Source organism: Anabas testudineus, chromosome 5 (assembly GCF_900324465.2).
Source record: "Anabas testudineus chromosome 5, fAnaTes1.2, whole genome shotgun sequence".
Classification (NCBI taxonomy): domain Eukaryota; kingdom Metazoa; phylum Chordata; class Actinopteri; order Anabantiformes; family Anabantidae; genus Anabas; species Anabas testudineus.
In genome coordinates this window covers 3,236,763-3,251,177 of record NC_046614.1, presented here as the reverse complement: position 1 = coordinate 3,251,177, position 14,415 = coordinate 3,236,763, and positions in this window count along the sequence as shown.

The window sequence follows — 14,415 nt, the reverse complement described above, 5'->3', positions numbered from 1 at the left end:
CTGGTTCCACAGGAGAGGGGCTTGATAGCTAAAGGCTATGCCTCCCATTCTTCATTAAGAAACTCTAGGAACCACAAGTAAACCTGCAGTCTGAGAACAGAGAGTTCTGCTTGAAATATATGGAACTATGAGATCTTTGAGATAAGATGGAGCCTGATTATTAAGTGATTTATGAGTGAGGAGAAGAATTTTAAATTCAATTCTGGATTTTACAGGGAGAGAAGCTAACGTAGGAGAAACATGATCTCTCTTGCTGAATCCAGTCAGAACTCTGGCTGCAGCATTTTGGATTAACTGGAGGCTTTTTAAGGAGTTATTGGGACATCCTATTAATAATGATTTACAATACTCCAGTCTGGAAGTAACAAATGAATGGACTAGTTTTTCAGCATTATTTTGGGACAGGATGCTCCTAATTTAAACAATGTTTCTCAGGTGAAAAAAGGCAGTTCTAGAGATTTCTTTTATGTATGAAGTGAAGGAGATATCCTGGTCAAAGATAACTCAGAGATTTCTTACAGTATTACTTGAGGCCAATACTAAGTCATCAAGGGTGAGAATGTGATTAGACATAGTGTCTCTGACATTTTTAGGCCCAAGATGGTAAAACCATTGCCACCATTGTTTCTGTGACTACAGTTGCACATATTATTCAGATGTTTAAGGTTCATGGGACTGTAGCCAATCTCCCAGGACATGGCCATAAGGGGAAAATTGATGACAAATTGAAGAGACAGAAAATACAAATAGTAACTAAAGAACCCAGAACAACTTCCATAGAGATTAGGTAGGTAGGTAAGATCCAAGGTCAAGGTACATCGGAGTCAGATTACAAGCCTAACTGGACTTATTAGAAGATGAGTGAGGACGCCACTGCTGAAAAAAAAAATCGAAACAAAATCTAAAAAAAAAAAAAAAAAAAAAAATAGAAAATGCATATTGATAAACCACAAAGCTTCTGGAAGAAGCTCCATCTGGCACAGGGTGTCTTAAATCTGTGCAGGGTACAAAGAAATCTCAGGACTTTTAAGGCTTTCTGGAGCAAAACCTGCTGCACAGTATCAGAAAGCTTGGTCTTTGTCACAACAGGATAATGACCCAAAACTCAGCGAAAAACGCCGATAACAGTATAGCTACAGGAAGTGCCTGGTTAAAGTTATTGCTGCCAAGGGGTGTAAACCAGTTATTATTCCAATAATACTTTTTTTTTTGTATTACTATGAGGTTTCTCAATAAGGACATGAAAGATCATAATTTTTTTGTGTTATTATTTTAGGCACATTATATTTGTCAGTATTCTTGACTTAGATTAGGATCAGATTGGATTTTATGACAAAATAATGCTGAAAACCATGGAATTCTAAAGGGTTCACATAATGTTTCTTGCCACTGTATCAGATCATATATTCATTCACCTGACAGTCTCTCTGTTACAATTCCTCCCTTTGCCCCTGTCTGTGGGTTTTTTTTTTGGGTTTGTTGTTTTGTTTTGTGCTCACTTACCAGACTAATTACTCACCTGTGCATCCCTTTGTTTTTAAGCACCCCTCAGTCCTCTGGTTTTTGCTGGTTTGTTGCTCATGCTTTGCTCATGTTCATGTCTTGTTTGCGCCGTATCCTCCACCAATCTGGTCAGTCTGTTTGTTAGTTCGTTTGTCAGTTTTGTTTGTAAGTTTGAATCGTTTTGTCTGCGTTTATGCAGCGTTTTTAGTTGATACTTTGTGCTGTTTGGTTTATCCGTTGTTAATGTTCTCCTGCCTTGGGCAGTGATTTTCGTTTGTTACTTTGTATTTCTAATTTGTGAGTTGTAGTTTGTATTTTGTGCATTGATTTATTAGTTGGTACTTTGTGTGTTTTGTTGGTTTATTAGTTAGTATTTTGCCTGCATCTCTGCAGCGTTTTGTGTTGTTACTTTGTGTAGTTATTCTCCGTGCTTGTTTGAGTTTTCCCCGTTTCCCCCATTTTGGACCAGCAATTGTAATAAACCTTGTTTTTTGTTGGTACTCGTTGGTCTCGTCCGTACGTTTTGTAACACTCTCTCGCTTTCCAACTTTACATACTCCTACTCCACTTGTCGCTTTCTGCCAGAACCTCAGGACTCAATCCTGAGCAGTTTTCTTCCCTGGTCTCTGCTACCCTACCCCGACCACAGGTGTTCTACCCTTGACACAGACACAGCCACTCACAAATTATGCACCACACTTTCAACTTGAGTCGATAGTCTCTGCCCTCTGTCTTCCAGACATGCCTGTTCATCAACTCCTAATTCATGGCTCACTGACCAGATCCGTGAACAACGCACCATACTGAGTGCTGAGAGAAAGTGATACAAGTCTCCATCTGCTCAAGTGGAATATCAGAGCCTGCTGTCGTCATTTTCTCACAATGTCTCACAGGCAAAAACAGAGCAACACCACTGACACCAGGAAGCTTTTTTCCACTTTCAAGTCACTCCTCTACCCCCTCCATCTCTCTCAGTGCTAAAGACTTTTTCACCTTCTTTACCAATAAGGTCGCAGCCATGAAGATGATGCATCCAACCTCCTCCTCACCATACTACCACCTGTTCTATTGATCCTATTCCCTCCACTCTCCTTCAAACGACTGCATGCACACTAATCCCAGTTATTACACAAATCATTAACATATCTCTTAGAAAATGCACTCTGCGGGTCTTAATTCTACTTAATCTATTGGTTCTACTGTCCTGTCTAAAGTCCTACTTGTCTGGACCTACCTTCAAGGTATCATGGTAGGGCCAGGTTTTTTAACTCTCACTACGTTTCCGCTAGCTTGCCAGAGGGCTTAGTTCTTGGTCCGTTACTCTTCAGAGGACCTTCAATACAACACAACATCAGTATCAACATACGGTCTACAGTGATTGCCCCCACTCAGTCTGCCAGAAACCTGGGGGTGACCATTGATGATCAACTAAGCTTTACTGACCACATGTCCTCTGTCTCAAGGGCAGGCAGATTTGCCCTTTTCAACATGACAACATCTCCACATCTTTCTCTGCAACCTTAAAAAAATGAAACTGAAACTGCTATTCCTAGAGCACTTTACTTTCAAGTTCTTCTCCTTGGCTTAGATATTTCACTTGCTTTGTACCTCTCAAGAGGCAAGGTACAGGGCATGCAGCATCCGTATAATCAAAATGGCAGTCCAATTGAAACACTGGATAATTATTCAAGGGTTGAGGACAGACTATCTGGCAGGGGAGGAAGGTGAGCAGGTCTGCTTATAAAGGGAGAGGAAACCAGGTGCAACCAATGAATAGGTGAGGGTAATTAGACCGGGACGATGGAACAGGAAGTTAACCAAATAAGGGGATGAGGGGGAAGACAGGCAGGAGGAGCTGGAATCGTCACCATTAGTCTTATTACATAAAACAATGCACTGTAATTGGTTTGTACAAGGTGTGACAGTGTTCATGTAGTGATGCCTCTATGTTTTTAGTTTATCTATAAATCTTTGCAACTTATGTTTGGGATATAGCCATTTTAAATACAGTTACGTCAGGCTACTTTAGTAAGTTTTGCATATTTATTACAGAATAGAACTGACTTTCAATTGTTTCCACCTGTTTCTACTAATCAGTGCTGTCATGATTTGAGTTTTACCAATAACTACATGTTTTATCATATCACCTTTTACTCTTTCTATTATTCCCCAGCTATCTGCCTATCCCCTTCTCTTCATGTAATACTCATTCAGGCCTAAAGACTTGATAACTGTGCTTGACAGATGTACTCTTCTCCCATCAGAAAATGTAACCTAAATACGGTTTTCTTTTCACCACAAGAATTCAATTTCTGTTGCATATCACACATATGGGCAAGTTGCACTGCAAAGGTCTTGTTGCAAATTTAGTTTTTTTTAATTAAAAAGCAGCGTTATGCTGCTTTCTATCTTTGTGAGTTTTTCTTTTTACCTAGACTATCTTGTTACCTGACTGCTTGATCAGTTATTTCCTTCCCAGAGAAAGGAAGAAATTGCTGATAGGAGGAATATCCTCCTGCTCGGCTAAATCAATTTTACTATGAAGTAGTGCAGATGGGATTAAATTTTGTTTTAATGGCCTAGCACCTAGCAACTTATTACCCAATCAGGCACTCTGCCCCTGATATGGCCAACAGGTGAAATGATGTGGGGTTTATTTATGTTCTGTTAATTGATTTTACATTGACCACAGTTAATAAGTGTGATCTCCTTTTCTAAGCAGACTGGGACAGTTTAACAAGCTCCTATTAGATTGCAATATATTGTTTAATGTATTATCAAGTAGAGCAAACAGATTTTACTGGATGCTGCATGATGGGCCTCTATTTTGAAAACAGCTTTAAATGTCGTTCTTTACTATAGCTAAAAAACAGGTCTGCTTTATCAAACAGGTGCATCAGCCTGAAATTGCAGGGTGAATGTCATCTTGGCAGGATTGTTTTCTATTAGATGAGCTTGCAACAAATCACATATGAAATAAGCCCAGCACTTATGAAAAAAGGACACTTTCTGCAATGGCTGAACCTGTGTTCTGCTCAGATTGTCCAGAATATCTAACAGCTTCCTGGCCCAAGCAGTCAGGAGGAGCAAAATATTTTAGTTTTGTTTATAGCCTAATAAACACATTGCATGTGAAGAAACAATTAAGTTTGTGAGTAGAAAGTCTGATCATAATCTTAAAATTTGCAGGCACTGCTTTATCATTACTCAGATAAAGCAGCTGTTGCTACCCTGAGCCACGTGTTTACTGAAGAGTTAGCATGACTGCATCAAGATAAAATGCACAGAATTAAGGAAACTATGGTTTGAATTTGAAAATACTTTTTAATCAAATAATCCTCAAGCTATGGATGTGTTTAGGATTTGATTTTGATGTGGTTAAAGTAACAATCTGATAATATAAACAGATTTACCACACACTTTTATTATTTACATATTTATGCAAAGTGCTCACAACTGAGCATGTTTCTTAAAAAGATGAACTGCTAGAGTGAAAATAAGGCATAGTTTTTATCAAGGTTATTTATCAAGTGTATTTATCATTTATTAGAAAATGCAACTGACTGATAGCAAAAGGCGATACCATGTTTTTGTTATTTTATTTAACATAACCAATTGGAGCTGCACAATTGTTTTGCATAACTGAACAGAACAGATCTTTCTACATATCCTATTGTATTGTACCTCTTATTTAACTCTTAGTACCCCATCACTACTGATAGTTCTGAGTGAAAGTGTTAACAGCCTGGTACTTAGTTGGGGAGGGGTTGTGGTGGCAGGGGTGATTTGCTATTGCTATGCTCATGTTTGCTAGCTGAGTAGAGGACACCATCTGATTCAAAATTTGAGATATTGTTTCCAGACTGTGGGATTTTTAAAATCTAAATACAAATAAATGTAACAAATAAATACTATATAGCAATAAATAGAGACCCCACTACAACCACCAAATATTTCAGTGTAGAGCAAGCAGATAGACACAAGTTTCAGCCTGTAAAACCCTTTGTAACATACAATAACATCAAGCATGTATATTTTAAACAACAACATTAAGCTGACTAGACTAAGTTGTTGTTCTGAATGTTCTACTGAGTTACTTGTGCTACATGCAACACTAAAATAGGTACATTTTTAAACATTGTTAAGTCATGAAAAGCCTGCACCACTGCCTTAATATTTAACATTGTTGCAAATATATTTGAATAATACCTGTATGGGGTGGTGACATTATTAAAGTTTCAATAATTATGATAAGCTTGCCTAAACACCTAAAAATTACTCTAAAGGGAGCTATGTCTACAGTACATTATTTATATCTACAGATCGTGTCCTGGTTTATGTGTTTAAATGTGTTTTTGTGTACAAAGTACCAAATTAAGGTGGTGCCCTGGAATTGCACGAATAGAGTCTTAAATGGGTGTGGTTACTTTGGAACATATACACCACCAGGAGAAGGGGGTGGCTTAAACATTAAAGAAATTAGCTGAAAACTGGTTGTCAAGCTGCTGAAAGAAGCTCTGAGTTGCTGCATCAGCAGTACAATTACAACGGGCCCTTTGAGAGCAACCATAATGCTGATGTGGCCTAGGATTAATTGATTGAGTTTGACACCCCTGCTTTGGAGCATGCAAAATACAAGACTTGCAGTTCCAGACCACAGCAAGTGCTAGTGGTCCCCCTTAACCAACCAATATGATACCTATGCAACAACAACAGACCATAGTGTCCACTTTTCTTGTAAAATGCCTGGTCAGTTTTATTGCAAGACAATATAACAGTGGAAAATCTCAGATATAAAGACATATATATAATGAGATATTATTCCTGGAGTTTCATGCTGAAAACCTGTGTACATAGTTAGTGGCAAGTCTGAAAATGTATACGGACAGACCTGAAAAACAAACGATTTGAGATGGCACTTCTGCCTCTCTGCCTCTTTGAAGACGCATTGGTGACATTTTGGAACCATGAATGAGGTTTCATACAAAAATAAAAAATAAAAGAAAGGAAAGAAAAAGAAAACACGAACATGCTTTGAGTTCAAAAAACAAAACAAAAAACAGCTAACTTATAATGGTTTCATATAAATATGCTACTTCACCACCATCCAAACCACTACTGCCATAAAAATTATTTTAAAAAAGTTTCTCACAATGTCTCTAGAACATCCTGACTGTCCCACTATGTAATTAGCCTGAAATTTCTTTCTGCTGCAAAACCTGAGTAAAGCTAACGCTAGCCATATTAGCCATGTAGCATTACTGTGCAGCTAATGTGGTTAGACAAGACAATACACTGTCTTTGTAACACTTTAAACTTTGAATGAGATCAAGGTTTAGGTTAAAGATAGTCAGAATCAGTCCATCTTTGAGGTTCAATCTTGAAGTGAGTCCAACAGCCACAAACTGGTTACAAATTCAAATATGCAATCACACACACATGCTGGTTTAATGCTTTTGTGAGGGCCATTCCATCAAAAACAATTAAATCCACAGTTTCTTCAGATCTTGAGAGGATAAGGTGAGGAATTGGTAATCTAATAACAGCTGTATGTAACTCAGTTAGTAGAGCAGTTGTCTATAAACTCCAAGGTAATCTAATAAATAATAGAAAAACAGATATGCTGTAAGACTTGTTTTTTCATTTTGGTTTAGGTTTTGCTGTGTTTTGCTGTTTGGATGGCCATGTGCATGCACAGACTGCAGTATCCATGTACCTGAATGGTGTCAGACCTGTCTGAGGGAGACTGGAAAGGCAATCAATATTTTTAATAAATAGATAAAAGAAATATAATAACACATTTCTCTTAATTATGGAGTTCCGCAGGGTTCTGTGCTTGGGCTGCCTTTTTTTTTTTACATTAAACTGTATATGTTCCCCTTAGGCAATATTATTGCTATATATACAGTGAGGGAAAAAATTATTTGAACCCCAGCTGATTTTGTAAGTTTGCCCACTAACAAAGAAATGATCAGTCTATAATTTCAATGGTAGGTTTTATTTAACAGTGAGAGACAACAATGACAAAAAAAATCCAGAAAAATGCGTTTCAAAAAGAGTTATAAATTAATTTGCATTTCCATGAAGGAAAGAAGTATTTGATCCCCTATCTGTCAGCAAGATCTCTAGCTCCCAGGTGGATCTTATACAGGTAACGAGCTGACATTGGCAGCCCTCTCAGCTCGTTACCTGTATAAAAGAGACCTGTCCACAGAAGCAATCAATCAATCCAGATTCCAAACTCTTCACCATGGACAAGACCAAAGAGCTTTCCAAGGATGTCAGGGACAAGATTGTGGACCTACACAAGGCTGGAATGGGCTACAAGACCATCGCCAAGCAGCTGGGTGAGAAGGTGACCACAGTTGGTGCAATTATTCGCAAATGGAAGAAACATAAATTAACTGCCAATCTCCCTTGGTCTGGAGCTCCATGCAAGATCTCACCTCGTGGAGTTTCAATGATAATGAGAGTGGTGAGGAATCAGCCCAGAACTACTCGGGAGGAACTTGTCAATGATCTCAAGGCAGCTGGGACCATAGTCACCAAAAAAACAGTTGGTAACACACTACGCTGTGAAGGACTGAAATCCTGCTGTGCCTGCAAGGTCCCCCTGCTCAAGAAAGCCCATCTACAGGCCCGTTTGAAGTTTGCCACTGAACATCTGACTGATTCAGAGGAAGACTGGGTGAAAGTGTTGTGGTCAGATGAGACCAAAATCGAGCTCTTTGGCATCAACTCAACTCGCCGTGTTTGGAGGAGGAGGAATGCTGCCTACGACTCCAAAAACACCGTCCCCACCGTCAAATATGGAGGTGGAAACATTATGCTTTGGGGGTGTTTTTCTGCCAAGGGGACAGGACAATTGCACCTGCAAAGGGAGGATGGATGGGGCCATGTACCGTCAAATCTTGGGTGAGAACCTCCTTCCCTCAGTCAGGGCATTGAAAATGGGTCGTGGTTGGGTTTTCCAGCATGACAATGATCCAAAACACATGGCCAAGGCAACAAAGGATCGGCTCAATATGAAACATATTAGGGTCATGGAGTGGCCTAGTCAGTCTCCAGACCTTACTCCCATAGAAAATCTATGGAGGGAGCTTAAGGTTCGAGTTGCCAAACATCAGCCAAGAAACATTAATGACTTGGAGAGGATCTGCAAAGAGGAGTGGGCCAAAATCCCCCCTGAGATGTGTGCAAACCTTGTGGCCAACTACAAGAAACGGCTGACCTCTGTGATTGCCAACAAAGGTTTTGCCACCAAGTACTAAAGCACGTTTTTCAAAGGGATCAAATACTTATTTCCTTCATGGAAATGCAAATTAATTTATAACTCTTTTTGAAAAGCATTTTTCTGGATTTTTTTTTGTCATTGTTGTCTCTCACTGTTCAAATAAACCTACCATTGAAATTATAGACTGATCATTTCTTTGTTAGTATGCAAACTTACAAAATCAGCTGGGGTTCAAATAATTTTTTCCCTCACTGTATAAAGGAAACGCTTTATACATTTTAATTGCTATGTAGATAACACCCAGCTATATTTATCTATGAAACCAGATGGAACAAATCAAATTTCAAGTAAGCTTAAAATACATAAAGGCCTGGATGTCGTCTAATTTTCTACTTCTCAAATCAGACAAGACAGAGGTTATTCTATTTGGTCCTAAAACCTCAGAGACATAGAATTGGCCTCAAGTAAGCCTGTACGTAATCTTGGCATTATTTTTGACCAGGATATTTTCTTTATCTCATAGATAAATGAAATCGCTAGAACTGCCTTCTTCCACCTGAATAATATTGCTAAAATTAGGAGCATCCTGTCTCAAAGTGTAGCTGAAAAACTAGTCCATACATTTGTTACTTCCAGACTGGACTATTGTAATTCACTACTGATAGGATGTGCCGATAACTCCTTAAAAAGCTAAAAATGCTGCAGCCAGACTTGTGACTGGAACTAGCACAATAGATCACATTTTTATTTCATTATATTCTCTCCATTGCCTCCTTCTAAAGTCCAGAATAGAATTTAAAGTCCTTCTTCACACATATTAAGCCGTTAATAACCAAGCCCCATCATATCTTAAAGACCTCATAGTAACATATTTTCCCAGCAGAACACTTTGCTGTGCAGGTGTACTTGTGGTTCCTAGAGTTTCCAGATATAGAATGGGAGACAGAGCATTTAGCTATTAAGCTTTTCTTCTCTCCTGGCTTATGTGACTCTGAACCATTTCTTAGTTATGCTGCTATAGACTTAGTCTGCTGGGGGACCTCCTTTGATACAATGAGGAGCTGCTGTCCTCTGTTCTCCTCCTTTGTTGTTCTTTTTTGCTTCCTGTTCTTTTCTCCCCTTTCCACTCACCCCAACCAGTAGAGGCAGAAGGCTGCCCACTCTGAGCCTGGTTCTTCTGGAGATTTCTTCTGTTAAAGAGATTTTTTTCTCTCCACTGTGAACTAGTACTGCTTAAGTGGGTTTGTTAGGTTTTCTATATAATTCTATACAGTTTGTAAGTGGTAGCATCACTGCCTCCCATGTGGGAGACTGGGCTTCAAATCCCAGCCATGGCCTACCACCAGTAGGGGTACTTAGGCAAGACCTCCTCGTGCTTACCCTGCCTCCCCTTGTAACACTTGGATAAAAGCATCTGCTAAAAGACTAATGTAAATGTAAACCTTACACTGCAAAAAGCCTTGAGATTGCTTTTGTTGTGATTTGGCAATATATAAATAAACTGAATTGAAATAAAAAAAATTACCGCACTGTAAGTCACTTTAGATAAAAACATCTGCTAAATGACTAAATGTAAATGTAAGAAAACCAATTAGGGTTAGGGTTAGCACTATATTAGGATATTTATAAGTTGAGACTGCCTTGTAACAATTGAAGAGGGAATCTGTATCTCGGTAGGAGCAGCACAGGAAATACCTGTGTCATCAGTATAAAGATTAATACTCACATCTTGCACATATACTATACTTTTAGTGCAGGACCATAATAAGTGCAAAGTAGATTTTATAGTAGAGGTGTTTGATTGAACTACTCCCCCTTTAGAATAAGTAAAACCGCTTGCCCTAGTATAGTGCTGAGGCTAAAAAAAAAAAAACAAAAAACAAAAATCAAATATACCCCCAGTGGACCATCATTGATGACTGAGAACAAAAAACAATCTATTTCAAATGTTATCTTTGATGTGGAGAGTGGCAGCAAGGTCCTGTTTGATGTCAGTGAAATGTCAGGTGCTCCTAGGCAGGCATGTGCATGGATTTGTCCAGTAGGATGGATCAGGTGTAGGAGAGAGGGTGCACAGGTATTAGACTGACCTTAGACATTGGTATAATCATTCATACATACAGGATATAAAAAATGCCAATTCACATACATGTCTTTGGATTATAGAAAAATCAGGCAAACTGCATACAGAAAAGGCCCAGTCAGCCCGCGGGTTTGAAGTCAGAAGTGCTAACTACTCTGCTGCTATGTTCATGTAATTACAACCGGTTCTTTGTACATTTGATATGCAGCAAACTGTAAATAGCACTTCAGCTGCAAGGGAAAAAATATAATAATGTGACCTCTGTGTCCTCAGTGGGAGTTGTGCCCTGTGCTGTTAGTGTTCTCTGTAAGAAAGAAATCAGTTCTTTGCTAGCTTTTGTAGCTATAAACGCTGTTGTCATTTACAAATTGAAGGTGATAAAATCTGTGTAAAGTAAACACTAATTGGGTCATCTCTGCATGCAGGGAACTAATTGCAGCTTTCTACTTCTTAATTGTGGAATTGTCAGAGTGTATTTGGAATGTTAATGCATGAGCAGCTGGTGAGAAAGAGTGTGGATGAGTCTTCTGGGATTAAATCCAAATTCACCCATGGCTTGCTCTCTCTTTCTCTCTGGTGGTTGAGCAGTTCAGGTAGGAGAGCAGAGAGCGATTGGAAGGAGGAGGGAGCATGCCTAGTACTGTTATTACCTTCAACTCCAGCCTCCCTGCTCCTCCTCTGTCTCTTCTGCTCTTCCCTGGAGGGAGGGAGCTCACCTGGAGGGAGCCGTGTAAGCACTTAGACATCATTTAACCCCATTATAGTAAGTCACACACTTGTTTCAAAAGGAGAGGAATCTTTATTCCCTCATTTTGAACCCTCACAGTTATTTGATGTAATGAAATTTATCATGGTAACATGCCAAATGATAGCACACCTCCCACTTCTATGCACTTAACTGTTCTTAGTGGATTTAAATTGATTTTAATTGATACATTTCACTTAGAGCTTAAATTCAAAGGTGTAAGAAAAAAGATTTTAAAAAAGAACAAAAACAGAATACAATTAGTTGGAGCATTACATTTTTTATTGACTTTAATAAATTGTGAATATTATTTTAATGATGAAGAGCTTTGATTGTCTATGGTGATAGGCAGGAATTGACAGTTAAACATAAAGCATCTTGTAGTCAGATTCTTCTAATTGAATATGAATTATTTTAAATAAGGCAACAAGTGTAATTTTAATAGTTTGTTTTGTCATTATAATTTATCTATTTATATTGTCACTTTATATTCATAGAAAAGGTGATGCCAAGGTGACCTAGAAAACCTGCTACAATGTGAAATCTGTTGGATTCTCGGAATAAATGCCACGTATCCCATGAATTCAAATACAGAATTTGACCTTTTGTAATGACTTGTAGAACACTGTCAAACTGTTCCTAATGCCCTTTGTTTGCATTGCTGTTTTATGGTAGAAATTTCTCAATTAGTTTTCGTAGTCACAGTCTATAGAAGTTGATGATTATGTTTGACTTGCTATTATAGATCTGGATAAGAGTTTTCAGTTAGGAATTGTCAATTGTCAGTCAAATTTCTCCAGAAGAAATGCAGCAGCACATCAGATTTTTGAGCCAAAAAGGACATATCATACTGAACTTCATAATTCTAGACAAGACAATGATGTTGCAAAATTCACTAGCTTGATTCTACTAATCTTACACTTTTTTCAGCATTTTTTTTTTTCAGGGACCTGCAGTACCCCACGTATACAATGACCTAATCAACTTTTAATTGTCATATTCTCTAGATTCTTTTAAAGTTTACATATGACTGGATGAGTATAAATGTAAACATGGATTTGTGATGAATATTCAGCATGATAATCTACATTCTGTAATTTGTGTCACTTCACCTTAATTAAAATTAGCATAAGTGGTGGGGTGGTGTGTAAAGAGTATGTTATACTTGTGTAAAGCTAGTCTGTACTGTTAAGAGATCTTTGATTTAAGAAGAGTTAACTACAGTGTTGCTGTAGGAATTTAAGGCCCCTGATGTTTTTATGATGATGTTATGATTACCATCATCTGCCCTTTATTTGAATGCAGTCATCAGCTGTATGTTTTCACATTCACAAAGACTGAATGACCATTTGAAGCCATAAGAGGTGGAAGGCAATGATGGAGTTATCTTAAGAGTTCATTGCAGTTGTACAGCCGGAAAACTTTTTTCCCATTTGTCAGCTGTGTTACACAGGGTATGGCACCATCACCATAGAAGAGAGGAATGATTGGTAGAACATGAAAAAACATGCATGTGAAGAATATTTAAGAAGAGTAGAATATCAGCAAAACAAAAACATTAACAACAATGCAATAAAAAAACGGCCTAAAGGCTACTCTGCCCTCCCACTAGCTTTCTCATCCCTGAACCCAACTGAGCAAGCCTAGTTTCACAGGATTTAAAATGTGTACAGAAAATAAAGGGACAGAGAATAAAGTCAGTGGCCCTCTGTGTTATCTGAGAGTATGCAGCATCTTCTGTGCTAAATAGTGTCATGCTACAACTCCAGAAACCCTCACAAATCTTTATCAAGCATGCAAGACATGAGCCTTCAAGAGCCTTTGAATCAGTGGTGTTAACCCAGTGTACAGTGGTACAGCATCTGCCATAGCTTTAAAGGAGTCACAGACATTAGTAAGCTATCTGTGCCCTTGATAAGAAGGAAATGCTTCCCGAAACCTCGTAGCTTCACTTAAGCTTTAACTAACTAACTAACTAATTAAGTATTCAGGAGCATGAACATTTTTGTAGTTATTATTGTGCGCAAATTGAAGAATTCCACTCGGTTTATTACAGTGTTTTATAACATATAAGCTTATGGTCCATGAGATGTATGTGTTTGGCAGTGTTGATGTTAGGCATTAAAACTATCTTAATGATATCTCAAATCATTGTTTGTGTTTTCCGGGTAGAGATGTGAGCATGAGGAGTTGGTGTGAGAAAATAGTGTGAGATGCAGTGTCGCCTTTCACACCTCTCATGTCCCACTAGAAAATGCTGTATTTATGATTTTATCCTACCATTCATTTATATAGGCCTGATCTAAAATATATGTTAACTGCAATTGCTGTGCTTCAGGCTTTAAAGAAAAAAAAGGAGCCATTCTGTAAACGAGGTAGCAAATTTGTTGCGGAAATTTACCTGATTAGCATGGAACCATCAGTCTAAAACACATGATTAGCAAATACAAATGCAGTTATTTGTTACTGACAAACCATATTATGCTTTTAACCTTTGGATTGAGAGAGACAGCACATGTGCCATTTTGAACAAAAACTGGAAGGTGATACACTTTTTTTGAAGGACTTTCTTCTTGCTCCTAAACCTGCAGCAGTATTTGCTAGTCATGATCAACAGTGGTGCTATTGGTATGATCCAGAAGTAGGGAACATGTTGCTCTGTGCAGCAGCTTTTTGTTCAGTTAAAAGGATTAATTCAAACTTGAACTTGAAAAGAATTTCTAACCAGTGGATGTGTCCCTGCTGTAGGTAGGAATCTATACACAAAAGGCCTTCAGAAATTAAACAGTACTGAGCAGACTTGAAAATGAGTTAATGGCCATGCACATGTTCTTTAGTCTGTTCAGAGCA